This window comes from Nerophis lumbriciformis, linkage group LG19 (genome assembly GCF_033978685.3).
Source record: "Nerophis lumbriciformis linkage group LG19, RoL_Nlum_v2.1, whole genome shotgun sequence".
NCBI classification, from domain to species: domain Eukaryota; kingdom Metazoa; phylum Chordata; class Actinopteri; order Syngnathiformes; family Syngnathidae; genus Nerophis; species Nerophis lumbriciformis.
Window position 1 is genome coordinate 38,564,444 of NC_084566.2, and position 14,681 is coordinate 38,579,124.

The following is a 14,681-nucleotide window of genomic DNA, read 5'->3' on the forward strand; positions in this document are numbered from 1 at the left end:
TTACATACACTACTGAAACACTCTTATAAACACTACTGAAATGCTCTTACATACACTACTGAAACACTCTTATAAACACTACTGAAACACTCTTACATACACTACTGAAACACTCTTATAAACACTACTGAAAAAATGTTTCAGTAGTGTTTATAAGAGTGTTTCAGTAGTGTATGTAAGAGCATTTCAGTAGTGTTTATAAGAGTGTTTCAGTAGTGTATGTAAGAGCTGAAAAAATGTTTCAGTAGTGTTTATAAGAGTGTTTCAGTAGTGTTTTTAAGAGTGTTTCAGTAGTGTATGTAAGAATGTTTCAGTAGTGTTTATAAGAGTGTTTCAGTAGTGTTTATAAGAGTGTTTCAGTAGTGTTTTTAAGGTTCAGGATCAAACGTTACAGGGAGACAGAACAGGATCAAACATTACAGGGAGAACAGGATCAAACGTTATAGGGAGACAGAACAGGATCAAACATTACAGGGAGACAGAACAGGATCAAACGTTACAGGGAGACAGAACAGGATCAAACATTACAGGGAGAACAGGATCAAACGTTACAGGGAGACAGAACAGGATCAAACATTACAGGGAGACAGAACAGGATCAAACATTACAGGGAGACAGAACAGGATCAAACATTACAGGGAGACAGAACAGGATCAAACATTACAGGGAGACAGAACAGGATCACACATTACAGGGAGACAGAACAGGGTCAAACATTACAGGGAGACAGAACAGGGTCAAACATTACAGGGAGACACAACAGGATCACACATTACAGGGAGACAGAACAGGGTCAAACATTACAGGGAGACAGAACAGGATCACACATTACAGGGAGACAGAACAGGATCACACATTACAGGGAGACAGAACAGGGTCAAACATTACAGGGAGACAGAACAGGATCACACATTACAGGGAGACAGAACAGGATCACACATTACAGGGAGACAGAACAGGATCACACATTACAGGGAGACAGAAGAAGATCAAACATTACAAGGAGACAGAACAGGATCAAACATTACAGGGAGACAGAACAGGATCGCTGACGAGTCTGACAACTTCCGGCGCCCCTTACAAAAAAGGTGAGAAACAGGTAAACACTGGGGGGGTGTTCAGTCCTCTCCAAGGTTTCTCATAATCATACACATTGTCATCCCACTGGGTTGTGAGTTTTTCCTTGCCCTTATGTGGGCTCTGAACCACGGATGTGGTTGCAGCTTGTGCAGCTTGTGATTTAGGGCTATGTAAATAAAGATTGATTGATTGATTGATTGATAATGCGAGGGGCACAAAAACAAGTGTTGTTGTCTCCTGGCCTCACACCAACTGGTCAAGTCTTGGAAGTATGGACGTGGTATTGCGGCGGGGATGCAAACAACAAATGACTCATGCGACTTTGTTTTCCACTTCTAATCCTGGCTGACCACCTCATCATCCTCATCCTGACTTCTGCCGGGTTTAGGCGGGCTGGGGTCTATTTTATTAGCCACGGCAAGGAAAAACTGATAAACACTCGTTAAGTGACCATTTTTTTTTGGCAACTCCTGACTTTCCCACCGTCAGGTAAAAAAATATAAAGTGCTGCTTTCCCTCGCGGGAACAGCAGAATATAATAAAAACACATCAAAAGTAAACTACAGGTTAAAAATCTATGGATTAGTTTGTTGAATGAATGGAGTGATGGGATGATGAAACACACTCTATGCCTCTTTTAGGTTCAACCATAACCTTCATTATTATATTTATACAAATGCACATTATCAACATTGCAATTGTGTTTTTAACATGTGTGCATTAAAACAAATAAAAACTCACACACACACACACACACACACACACACACACACACACACACACACACACACACACACACACACACACACACACACACACACACACGTTAAATCCAATTTCTTTTGTCAACTCCTGACAAAGACACCGTGAATACACATACACCTATTATTGATATATTGATATTCCTATTAGAGATGTCCGATAATGGCTTTTTTGCCGATATTCCGATATTGTCCAACTCTTAATTACCGATTCCGATATCAAGCGATACCGATATATACAGTCGTGGACATACTTGCCAACCTTGAGACCAGGGCCGGCCCGTGGCATAGGCCGTATAGGCAAATGCTAAGGGTGCCGTCCATCAGGGGGCGCCACGCCAGTGCCACAAATGTTGGAGAGAAAAAAAAAGTTCTTACTATTATTTCTAAATACAAAAAATAATCCCACGTTAATTAAAATGCAAAGTAAAGCCTATTTAATAGAAATATTATTTGTTACAACATTACGCCCCCCCTCCTCCCCACGCACGGGTGCGCCCCCTCCCTTCCCGTATCATGACTCTTTTTGGACGTCACCACATCAAAAAATCAACACAAGATGTCAAAACGGCCAAAACTGTCAGGTGCCCAGGGAAGAAAAAAGAGAAAAGAAGAGGAGAAACGAGAAAAGACAGAGGTAGCAGGTAGGTAACGTTAGCCTACATGAAATTATTTGTCTGTTACAGAATGTGATAGTAACCTGGCTTTTTAGCATTAAGCTAATGTTACATGATTCGGCAATTGCTAATCAATAAATAGCTAGTTCTGTTTTAACGTCGGGTTAATATTGTGGAGGGGGCTAAATTGTTATGGAAAATAATAATGTAACGTTAGGTAATTACAGTACTCCCACCTTACATTCCTCAGGGACATTTGTATTAGATCTTTTAAGCAGGTGTTTTTTGTTTACATTGTTATTGCCTTCTGGTTAGCTAATGTTTGCCCTGCAGGTAATAGTCACTTTTCCACCCCTTTATATATTAGGTATAGTTGTAAGTAAAAAAAAAAGGTCAAAGACAAAGCTATTCGGGTTCTTGTGAGTATATACACTTCACTGCCGATGTGGGGGGGCGCCACCTAAAATCTTGCCTAGGGCGCCAGACTGATTAGGGCCGGGCCTGCTTGAGACCTCCGATTTCGGGAGGTAGGGGGGTGGGGGCGTGGTCGGGGGTGGGGCGGGGCGTGGTTAAGAGGGGAGGAGTATATTGACAGCTAGAATTCACCAAGTCAAGTATTGCATACATATTAGAGATGCGCGGTTTGCGGACACAACCGCGGAGTCCGCGGATTATCCGCGGGTCGGGCGGTTGAAATAAAAAAAAAATTAGATTTTATCCGCGGGTCGGGTCGGGCGGTTGAAATAAAAAAAAATTAGATTTTAAATAGATTCAGGCGGGTGGCAGTTAAACCAATTCGGAAATATATATACATAGTTAAATGTTGTTACCCACATACGAAAAACGAGCAGGCACCTGCAGCATATGCCACAACAGAAGAAGAAAAAAAAAAAGAGATGGCAACGCCGGCAGCAAACGTGGTACGCGACAAACTAAAAAAGGGAATACTAAAGACCAGGGGGGAAAAAAGGCCAGAAAAGTTCAGCGTGGACTCGTTTTTATGAGGTTGTAAATCAGGATGATAGTAATGCTGGCTACGTGATTTGCAAGAGCTGCGACGCTGTTTATGTCTACGACAGTCACAAAACCGGGACATCTAACATGGTGCATCACATTTGTGCAAAACCCCGAACCGCCACAAACACCCTGAGCATGAGCAGTTTCGTCCGCCGTGATCCCAGAAGAGTGCCACAGGATGTTAAAACAAGATAGAACGCAGCTGCCTGCAGCAGTTTGAGTGGCACGAGCGCGCTTGGAGGTGCGCTCCGCGCGGCTCCCAGATGATTGCGCACTGGTGTGCGTCTGGGCCGTGACAGCGTGGCACGCATTGAATGTCTCTGCTGCATTGGATCAGTCTCCTTTCTTTAACAGGCAAAAGCTTTATAACCTCACTAATGCCTTGCATCGTCTATATTAGATGTATAACAACAGGCGGGTGCGGGTGCGGGTGGGTGTGGTTTTGATTAAATGTTAGTTCGGGTGGATGCGGATGGTTGACGACTTTTGTGATGCGGTTGCGGATGAAATAATTGCCTATCCGCGCATCTCTAATACATATATATATATATATATATATATATATATGTATATATATATATATATATATATATATATCTACATCCTGAAAATATGCAAACAAAACTGTGTTTAGATAATTGATACTTCAAACTTGCATAAATATAACATGAATATAACATAACTTGGCTTCTGAGAGCTTCAAAATGTAATGAATAAAATGCTAAAGTTGTTGATAAACAAGCAATTTTTTTAAATAATTAAATATGGTCATTTTAAATGAATTATTATGATAATTTAAAATGTATTATTTCAAATATGTTTATTTTAATGTACCGGTCTAATTCTATGGCTGGATGTAATAAGGAGTCAGAAAAAATGCAAAAAAAAAAATACAATAAATGTTGATGTTTTTAGCAAAATATAGTAAAAATGTATTTTTTTATTTTTTTTTATTTTTTTTATTAATAAATATATTTATTTTTAGGTAAGATAAGCATCAATCAATCAATGTTTATTTATATAGCCCTAAATCACAAGTGTCTCAAAGGGCTGCACAAGCCACAACGACATCCTCGGTACAGAGCCCACATAAGGGCAAGGAAAAACTCACCCCAGTGGGACGTCGATGTGAATGACTATGAGAAACCTTGGAGAGGACCGCATATGTGGGTAACCCCCCCTCCACCCCCACCCCCTGATCACCCTCGGCTGGGTCGCCCGGGAGAGGGTGTTTGATTACGACCCAAAACACCCTATGAATCACTGATGATGTGTCCAGGTTGCACCGTGAGGTGTATTATTATAAAACTAATTGTGATGCCCCGCTGGATGCATTAAACAATGTAACAAGGTTTTCCAAAATAAATCAACTCAAGTTATGGCGAAAAAGTGCCAACATGGCACTGCCATATTTATTATTGAAGTCACAAAGTGCATTATTTTTTTAAACATGCCTCAAAACAGCAGCTTGGAATTTTTGGGACATGCTCTCCCCGAGAGAGCATGAGAAGGTTGAGGTGGACGGGGGTGTATATTGTAGCGTCCTGGAAGAGTTAGTGCTGCAAGGGATTCTGGGTATTTGTTCTGTTGTGTTTATGTTGTGTTACGGTGCGGATGTTCTCCCGAAATGTGTTTGTCATTCTTGTTTGGTGTGGGTTCACAGTGTGGCGCATATTTGTAACAGTGTTAAGGTTGTTTATACGGCCACCCTCAGTGTGACCTGTATGGCTGTTGACCATTGCATTCACTTGTGTGTGTGAAAAGCCGTAGATATTATGTGACTTGGTCGGCACGCAAAGGCAGTGCCTTTAAGGTTTATTGGCACTCTCTACTTCTCCCTACGTCCGTGTACACAGCGGCGTTTTAAAAGGTCATACATTTTACTTTTTTTAAACCGATACCGATAATTTCCAATATTACATTTTAAAGCATTTATCGGACGATAATATCGGCAGTCCGGTATTATCGGACATCCATAATTCCTATTATATTTCTGCATGTTAACTACTATATAACTATTATAGTATATCCTTAGGTATCATTGTAAATGGTTAGTTCTAAAAAGTAACACATATTTAGGGAGACACAATAGAGCCCTTACATAAGGGTGTCAGGTACAAAACCCAAAAGCAGTGAAGTTGTCACGTTGTGTAAATGGTAAATAAAAACAGAATACAACAAATCCTTTTCAACTTCTATTCAATTGAAAAGACTGCAAAGACAACATATTTCATGTTCACACTGAGAAACTTTATTTTTTTTGCAAATTTTTAGCTCATTTGGAACTTGATGCCTGCAACATGTTTCAAAAAAAGCTGGCACAAGTGGCAAAAAAGACTGATAAAGTTGAGGAATGCTCATCAAACACTTATTTGGAACATCCCACAGGTGTGCAGGCTAATTGGGAACAGGTGGGGTGCCATGATTGGGTATAAAAGTAGATTCCATGAAATTCACAAACAAGGATGGGGCGAGGGTCACCACTTTGTCTACAAATGCGTGAGCAAATTGTCGAACAGTTTAAGAACAACATTTCTCAACCAGCTATTGCAAGGAATTTAGGGATTTCACCATCTACGGTCCGTAATATCATCAAAAGGGTTCAGAGAATCTGGAGAAATCACTGCACGTAAGCCATGATATTACGGACCTTCAATCCCTTAGGCGGTTCTGCATCAACAAGCGACATCAGTGTGTAAAGGATATCACCACATGGGCTCAGGAACACTTCAGAAAACCACTGTCAGTAACCACAGTTGGTCGCTACATCTGTAAGTGCAAGTTAAAACTCTACTATGCAAAGCGAAAGCCATTTATCAACAACACCCAGAAACGCCGTCAGCTTCTCTGGGCCTGAGCTCATCTAAGATGGATTGATACAAAGTGGAAAAGTGTTCTGTGGTCTGACCAGTCCACATTTCAAATTGTTTTTGGAAACTGTGGACGTCGTGTCCTCCGGACCAAAGAGGAAAAGAACCATCCGGATTGTTCTAGGCGCAAAGTTGAAAATCCAGCGTCTGTGATGGTATGGGGGTGTATTAGTGCCCAAGACATGGGTAACTTACACATCTGTGAAGGCGCCATTAATGCTGAAAGGTACATACAGGTTTTGGAGCAACATATGTTGCCATCCAAGCAACGTGATCATGGACGCCCCTGCTTATTTCAGCAAAATAATGCCAAGCCACGTGTTACAACAGCGTGGCTTCATAGTAAAAGAGTGCGGGTACTAGACTGGCCTGCCTGTAGTCCAGACCTGTCTCCCATTGAAAATGTGTGGCGCATTATGAAGCCTAAAATAGCACAACGGAGACCCCCGGACTGTTGAACAACTTAAGCTGTACATCAAGCAAGAATGGGAAAGAATTCCACCTGAGAAGCTTCAAAAATGTGTCTCCTCAGTTCCCAAACATTTACTGAGTGTTGTTAAAAGGAAAGGCCATGTAACACAGTGGTGAACATGCCCCTGTGACAACTTTTTTGCCATTAAATTTTAAGTTACTGATTATTTGCAACCAAAAAAAAATGAAGTTTCTCAGTGAGAACATGAAATATCTTGTCTTTGCAGTCTACTCAATTGAATAGAAGTTGAAAAGGATTTGTTGTATTCTCTTTTTATTTACCATTTACACAACGTGACAACTTCACTGGTTTTGGGGGTTTGTAATTGCAAGCGACAATACATCAAGATAAACCGGCGGATGAACCGTTACCATGGACACCGGAATCAGATAGTACCAAAACAACCCTTTGGAAAAGAATATCAGTCCTTGGGGAGAAGGAGAGGACAGACATTTTGCAAGGAGGTCTCCCTCTCCCTGCCTGCGGCCACGGAGGAATTGTATTTCTTTGCTTCAAACAATCAAAATAAATGGAAGATGGTGAATCTGAAAATTGACAGCGACTTGGCGAGCTTTAATAGGGATTAAAGGAATATGCGTGGGAGAAATAGCTCTCCTCCCTTCACCCGACTTCAGGTAATAAAGTGGAGCTTTTCTTAGCGCTCACATCCGATATGGACATGGATATCACCACGTGCTGCGACACGGACATGGTATCAGGAAGACAAACAATGCACACGCGGATGTCCTGTCTGGCCTGTTTATTTGTGGACATTTGTTGTCTAAATATACAACTTTTTACTCACTTTGATGACCCTGGAAGACCAATAAGGTGCTCAAGGACGAGATTTCACTGACGGATTATTTGGGAAGATGAAGTAATTATTTGTACATTTGTTTATTAAGATCCTTTTAAAGGGGAACATTATCACCAGGCCTATGTAAGCGTCAATATATACCTTGATGTTGCAGAAAAAAGACCATATATTTTTTTAACCGATTTCCGAACTCTAAATGGGTGAATTTTGGCGAATTAAACGCCTTTCTAATATTCACTCTTGGAGGGAAGCAATCCGCCATTTTCTCAAACACCGAGTCAAATCAGCTCTGTTATTTTCCGTTTTTTTCGACTGTTTTCCATACCTTGGAGACATCATGCCTCGTCGGTGTGTTGTCGGAGGGTGTAACAACACCAACAGGGACGGATTCAAGTTGCACCAGTGGCCCAAAGATGCCAAAGTGGCAAGAAATTGGACGTTTGTTCCGCACACTTTACTATGCTACGACAGAGATGGCAAGAATGTGTGGATATCCTGCGACACTCAAAGCAGATGCATTTCCAACCATAAAGTCAAAGAAATCTGCCGCCAGACCCCCATTGAATCTGCCGGAGTGTGTGAGCAATTCAGGGACAAAGGACCTCGGTAGCACGGGAAGCAATGGCGGCAGTTTGTTCCCGCAGACGAGCGAGCTAAACCCCCTGGATGTCTTGGCTCACACCGTCCCGAAGATGATCAAGAGAAGAATATCGACCCTAGTTTCCCTGGCCTGCTGACATGAGGGTATGTCTACAGAATATATTAATTGATGAAAATTGGGCTGTCTGCACTCTCAAAGTGCATGTTGTTGCCAAATGTATTTCATATGCTGTAAACCTAGTTCATAGTTGTTAGTTTCCTTTAATGCCAAACAAACACATACCAATCGTTGGGTAGAAGGCGATCGCCGAATTCGTCCTCGCTTTCTCCCGTGTCGCTGGCTGTCGTGTCGTTTTCGTCGCTTTCGCTTGCATACGGTTCAAACCGATATGGCTCAATAGCTTCAGTTTCTTCTTCAATTTCGTTTTCGCTACCTGCCTCCACACTACAACCATCCGTTTCAATACATGCGTAATCTGTTGAATCGCTTAAGCCGCTGAAATCCGAGTCTGAATCCGAGCTAATGTCGCTATAGCTTGCTGTTCTATCCGCCATGTTTGTTTGTGTTGGCATCACTATGTGACGTCACAGGAAAATGGACGGGTGTATATAACGATGGTTAAAATCAGGCACTTTGAAGCTTTTTTTTAGGGATATTGCGTGATGGGTAAAATTTTGAAAAAAACTTCGAAAAATATAATAAGCCACTGGGAACTGATTTTTAATGGTTTTAACCATTCTGAAATTGTGATAATGTTCCCCTTTAAGGTTTGATTGATTGAGACTTGTATTAGTAGATTGCACAGTACAGTACATATTCCGTACAATTGACCACTAAATGGTAACACCCCAATAAGTTTTTCAACTTGTTTAAGTCGGGGTCCACGTTAATCAATTCATGGTACTGCATACTTGCCAACCCTCCCGAATTTTCCGGGAGACTCCCGAAATTCAGCGCCTCTCCTGAAAACCTCCCGGGACAAATATTCTCCCGAAAATCTCCCGATTTTCAGCCGGAGCTGGAGGCCACGCCCCCTCCAGCTCCATGTGGACCTGAGTGAGGACAGCCTTTTTTCACTACGTGAGGACAACAGGGTGACAAGAACTAAATCATCCAGACTAGAGATAAATTGTATTATTATGTTTATCTTACCTAAAAATACATATATTTATTAATTAAAATTAAAAAAACTAAATACCTTTTTACTATATTTTGCTAAAAACATCAAAATTAATTGTACCGTATTTTCCGCACCATAAGCCGCCCTGGGTTATAAGCCGCGCCTTCAATGAACGGCATATTTCAAAACTTTGTCCACCTATAAGCCGCCCCGTGTTGTAAGCCGCATCTAACTGCGCTAAAGGAATGTCAAAAAAACAGTCAGATAGGTCAGTCAAACTTTAATAATATATTAAAAACCAGCGTGATGTGGGCGCGCATGGAGTCGTATATCAACATGGACGGAGCTGCGTGAAAAAAGCCACCCGGCCTCTTCGTGTAAACTTAAACTTACCTTAACCACTCGCTCATCTTTTCTTCATCCATCCCTTCGAGTTAGCTTTTATGATGACGCCGGCTGGAAAGGTCTCTTTTGGCAAGGTCTTCCTTTTGAATATCACCATGGGTGGAAGTTTCTGGCCATTAGCATGGCAAGCTAGAACCACAGTGAAGGATGACTTCTCATTCCCTGTGGTGCGAATATTCACCGTACGTGCTCCCGTTGTATCCACAGTGCGGTTCACAGGAATATCAAAAGTCAGTGGAACCTCGTCCATGTTGATAATGTTCTCTGGCCGGATCTTTTTTTCAGCTATCTTGTTTTTACAATATGCACGGAAAGTAGCCAGCTTTTCTTGAAAGTCTTTAGGCAGTTGCTGTGAAATAGTAATCCGTGTGCGGATGGAGAGATTGCGTCTTTTCATGAACCGGATCCCTGTCGCTTAGTAGGAGCCATTTTGTGGTCTTTACAGATGTAAACACACAAAGGAAATGAAACGTACGGTAATATCCACGCGCTTTTTCTTCTTCTACGCGGGCGGGTGGTTGCTTACAGTAGAAGAAGAAGCGCATCCTGTTCTATGGGGGCGGGTGCTTACCTTGGCGGTTGCTTGCGTAGAAGAAGAAGCACTTCCTCTTCTACGGGGAAAAAAGATGGCGGCTGTTTACCGTAGTTGCGAGACCGAAACTTTATGAAAACGAATCTTAATATTAATCCATATATAAAGCGCACCGGGTTAAAAGCCGCACTGTCAGCTTTTGAGTAAATTTGTGGTTTTTAGGTGCGGCTAATAGTGCGGAAAATACGGTATTTTATTTGTATTTTTTTCTGACTCCTTATCACGTCCAGCCTTAGAATTATACATTAAAATAAACATATTTGAAATAATTAATTTTAAATGATCATAATAATTCATTTAAAATGACCATATTTAATTATTAAAATAATTGCTTGTTTATCAACAACTTTAGCATTTTATTCATTACATTTTGAAGCTCTCAGAAGCCAAGTTATGTTATATTCCTTAATATTTATTTATGCAAGTTTGAAGTATCAATTATCTAAACACAGTTTTGTTTGCATATTTTCAGGATATATATATATATATATATATATATATATATATATATATATATATATATATATATATATATATATATATATATATACCGTATTTTCCGCACTATAAGGCGCACCTAAAAACCTCCCAATTCTCTCAAAAGCTGACAGTGCGCCTTATAATCCGGTGCGCCTTATATATGGACCAATATTGAGCCACAACAGGTCTCGCAACTACGGGATGCATAACGTAACCCCAGCCTCTACTGTAGCTTCTATTCTATGCGCCTTATAATGCGGTGCGCCTTATATATGAACAAAGTATTAAAATAGGCCATTCATTGAAGGTGCGCCTTATAATCCGGTGCGCCTTATAGTGCGGAAAATACGGTATGTATGAAATACTTGACTTGGTGAATTCTAGCTGTCAATATACTCCTCCCCTCTTAACCACGCCCCCAACCACGCCCCCTCACCTCCCGAAATCGGAGGTCCCAAGGTTGGCAAGTATGGTACTGCAATGGCAGTCGCCAATCTTCCTGGGGTCTAAAATGTCACAATAATTTGACATACTGTACACGGGGAACACACACATATTCACAAGATGAATTACCTACAGTTGTTATGCAATAGCCATGAAAATACAATATTTGTTACAAAAGAAAAGGCACAAATAGTCAAAGAGTTTAAGAACAACATTTCTCAACCAGCTATTGCAAGGAATTTAGGGATTTCACCATCTACGCTCCGTAATATCATCAGAAGGTTCAGAGAATCTGGAGAAATCACTGCACGTAAGCCATGATATTACCGACCTTGGATCCCTCAGGCGGTACTGCATTAAAAAGCGACATCAGTGTGTAAAGGATATCACCACATGGGCTCAGGAACACTTCAGAAAACCACTGTCAGTAACTACAGTTGGTCGCTACATCTGTAAGTGCAAGTTAAAATTCTACTATGCAAAGCAAAAGCCATTTATCAACAACACCCAGAAACGCTGGGCCTGAGCTCATCTAAGATGGACTGATGCAAAGTGGAAGAGTGTTCTGTGGTCTGACGAGTCCACATTTCAAATTGTTTTTGGAAACTGTGGATGTTGTGTCCTCCGGAATAATGAGGAAAAGAACCATCCGGATTGTTATAGGCGTAAAGTGTAAAAGCCAGCATGTGTGATGGTATGGGGGTGTATTAGTGCCCAAGACATGGGTAACTTACACATCTGTGAAGGCGCCATTAATGCTGAAAGGAACATACAGGTTTTGGAGCAACATATGTTGCCATCCAAGCAACGTTACCATGGACGCCCCTGCTTATTTCAGCAAGACAATGCCAAGCCACATGTTCCAACAGCGTGGCGTCATAGTAAACAAGTGCGGGTACTAGACTGGCCTGCCTGTAGTCCAGACCTGTCTCCCATTGAAAATGTGTGGCACAATATGAAGCCTAAAATACCACAACGGATTATTTGCATGCAATCCAGTTATAACCCCAAAATAGACCAAAATGAAAAGAAAATAATGATTATATTATTATAATTGTAATGTCATGTGGCGCTTCTTTAGACTGCAAACTAATACTGAACAAAAATATAGAAACGCAACACTTTTTTTTTTTTGCTCCCATTTTTCACGAGTTGAACTCTAAGATGTAAAACTTTTACTATATACACAAAAGACCTATTCCTGTCGGTCTAAATCTGTTTTATTGCCCATACCATAACTTCACCCAAATTCTTCAGTTATACATACCAATTGTTGCAGCAGCTGTCCGGTTTCTGGTCTCAGACGATCATTGAGGTGCACCGGCTGGATGTGGAGGTCCTGGGCTGGTGTGGTTACACGTGGTCTGCGGTTGTGAGGCCGGTTGCATGTACTGCCAAAATCTTTGAAACGCCTTTGGAGACGGCTTATAGCAGAGAAATCAACATTCAATTCACGGGCAACAGCTATGGTGGGGCGTCGTGGCTTGGTTGGTAGAGCGGCCGTGCCAACTTGAGGGGGGTGGTGGACTCGCTTGGTGTCCATGCTGCAACATGAGGTGAATGGCCTCTGGATCTTGTCCCGATATCTCTGTGCTAGAGATGTGCGGTTTGCGGGCACAACCGCGAAGTCCGCGGATTATCCGCGGATCGGGCGGATGAAATTAAAAAAAATTAGATTTTATCCGCGGGTCGGGTCGGGTCGGGTGGTTGAAATAAAAAAAAATTAGATTTTAAATAGATTCAGGCGGGTGGCAGTTAAACCAATTCGGAAATATATATACATAGTTAAATGTTGTTACCCACATACGAAAAACGAGCAGGCACCTGCTGCATATGCCACAACAGAAGAAAAAAAAGAAAAAGAGATGGACACTTTTACGGAGCGGAGAAGGGACGCCTCGCCGGGGTCCGGGACCGAGGCCCTTTCCCCCGAGAGGGCCCCACCGGGAGCCGTAGCTGAGGCGATCCGCGAGAAGGGCCCGACGCACGTCCAGGGTCACCACCGCGCCCACCGCACCGTCACCCCGCCTCGTCCGCCTTTACCGCGGCCGGCGTCACGCGCAGCAGGTAAGCAGCTTACCTGCCCGCCACCCCTGTTGCCGGGGGCGCGTAACAGGGGTCACTCCGCGCGCAGTGCGCTCACAAAAGGGGTGGGGCTCACCCTGGTTGATATAGACAGCAGGACGGTGGCCATGGAAGTCGGAACCCGCTAAGGAGTGTGTAACAACCCACCTGCCGAATCAACTAGCCCTGAAAATGGATGGCGCTGGAGCGTCGGGCCCATACCCGGCCGTCGCCGGCAGCGAGACGCGCTTGGAGGTGCGCTCAGCGCGGCTCCCATATGATTGCGCACTGGTGTGGGTCTGGGTCGTGACAGCGTGGCACGCGAATGTCTGTGCTGCATTGGATCAGTCTCCTTTCTTTAACAGGCAAAAGCTTTATAACCTCACTAATGCCTTGCATCGTCTATATTAGATATATAACAACGGGCGGGTGCGGGCGGGTGCGGTTCTGATCAAATGTTACATCGGGTGGATGGCGGATGGTTGACGACTTTCTGATACGGTTGCGGATGAAATAATTGCCTATCCGCGCATCTCTACTCTGTGCATTCAAAATGCCATCAATAAAATGCACTTGCGTTTGGGGGAGGGGTTCAGGGGCTCTGCTCCTCCTATTTACAGCGCACACACATATAGGACTTGTCCTACAGGGAGGCCTGGCGGGGGGGATGAGGATGCTTCTTTGGGGCTCCAGTCCTCCTAATTTGTACCCCATCATCCCTCAATTGTAACTGTATGTTAGACACTTAGGGTTTGGGGGGCTCGGCATGGCAGGGACCCACCACGACCTGGACGTCCCCCAATTTCAATCGCATTATTAGTCCCCACCCGCATACGTATCTCCCTCACACTACAGCACACACGTCAATAGGAACTGGAGGTCGACTGTAATGGCTGACTTCCTAATTGTAACTTCACAGTAGACACTCTGGGGGCTTATACACTTACACATCACATGCACGGGTGGGTTGGGTTCAGGGGTGATTGCCTCCTGGGCTGGCGCAGGCTCCAGGGACTGCGCTCTAGTGGCCTGCAAATCCTGTGCAGGGACCTCGCTTTAATTTCATTTCATTAATTCATTAATTTATTTTTTAATGAAGGTGGATTAAGTGGTCAGTTGTCTTCACTTCCGGTTTGCGTAGTGTCTAGAGATGCGCGGTTTGCGGACACAACCGCGGAGTCTGCGGATTATCCGCGGGTCGGGCGGTTGAAATAAAAAAAAAAAAAGATTTTATCCGCGGGTTGGGTCGGGCGGTTGAAATAAAAAAAAATTAGATTTTAAATAGATTCAGGCGGGTGGCAGTTAAACCAATTCGGAAATATATATACATAGTTAAATGTT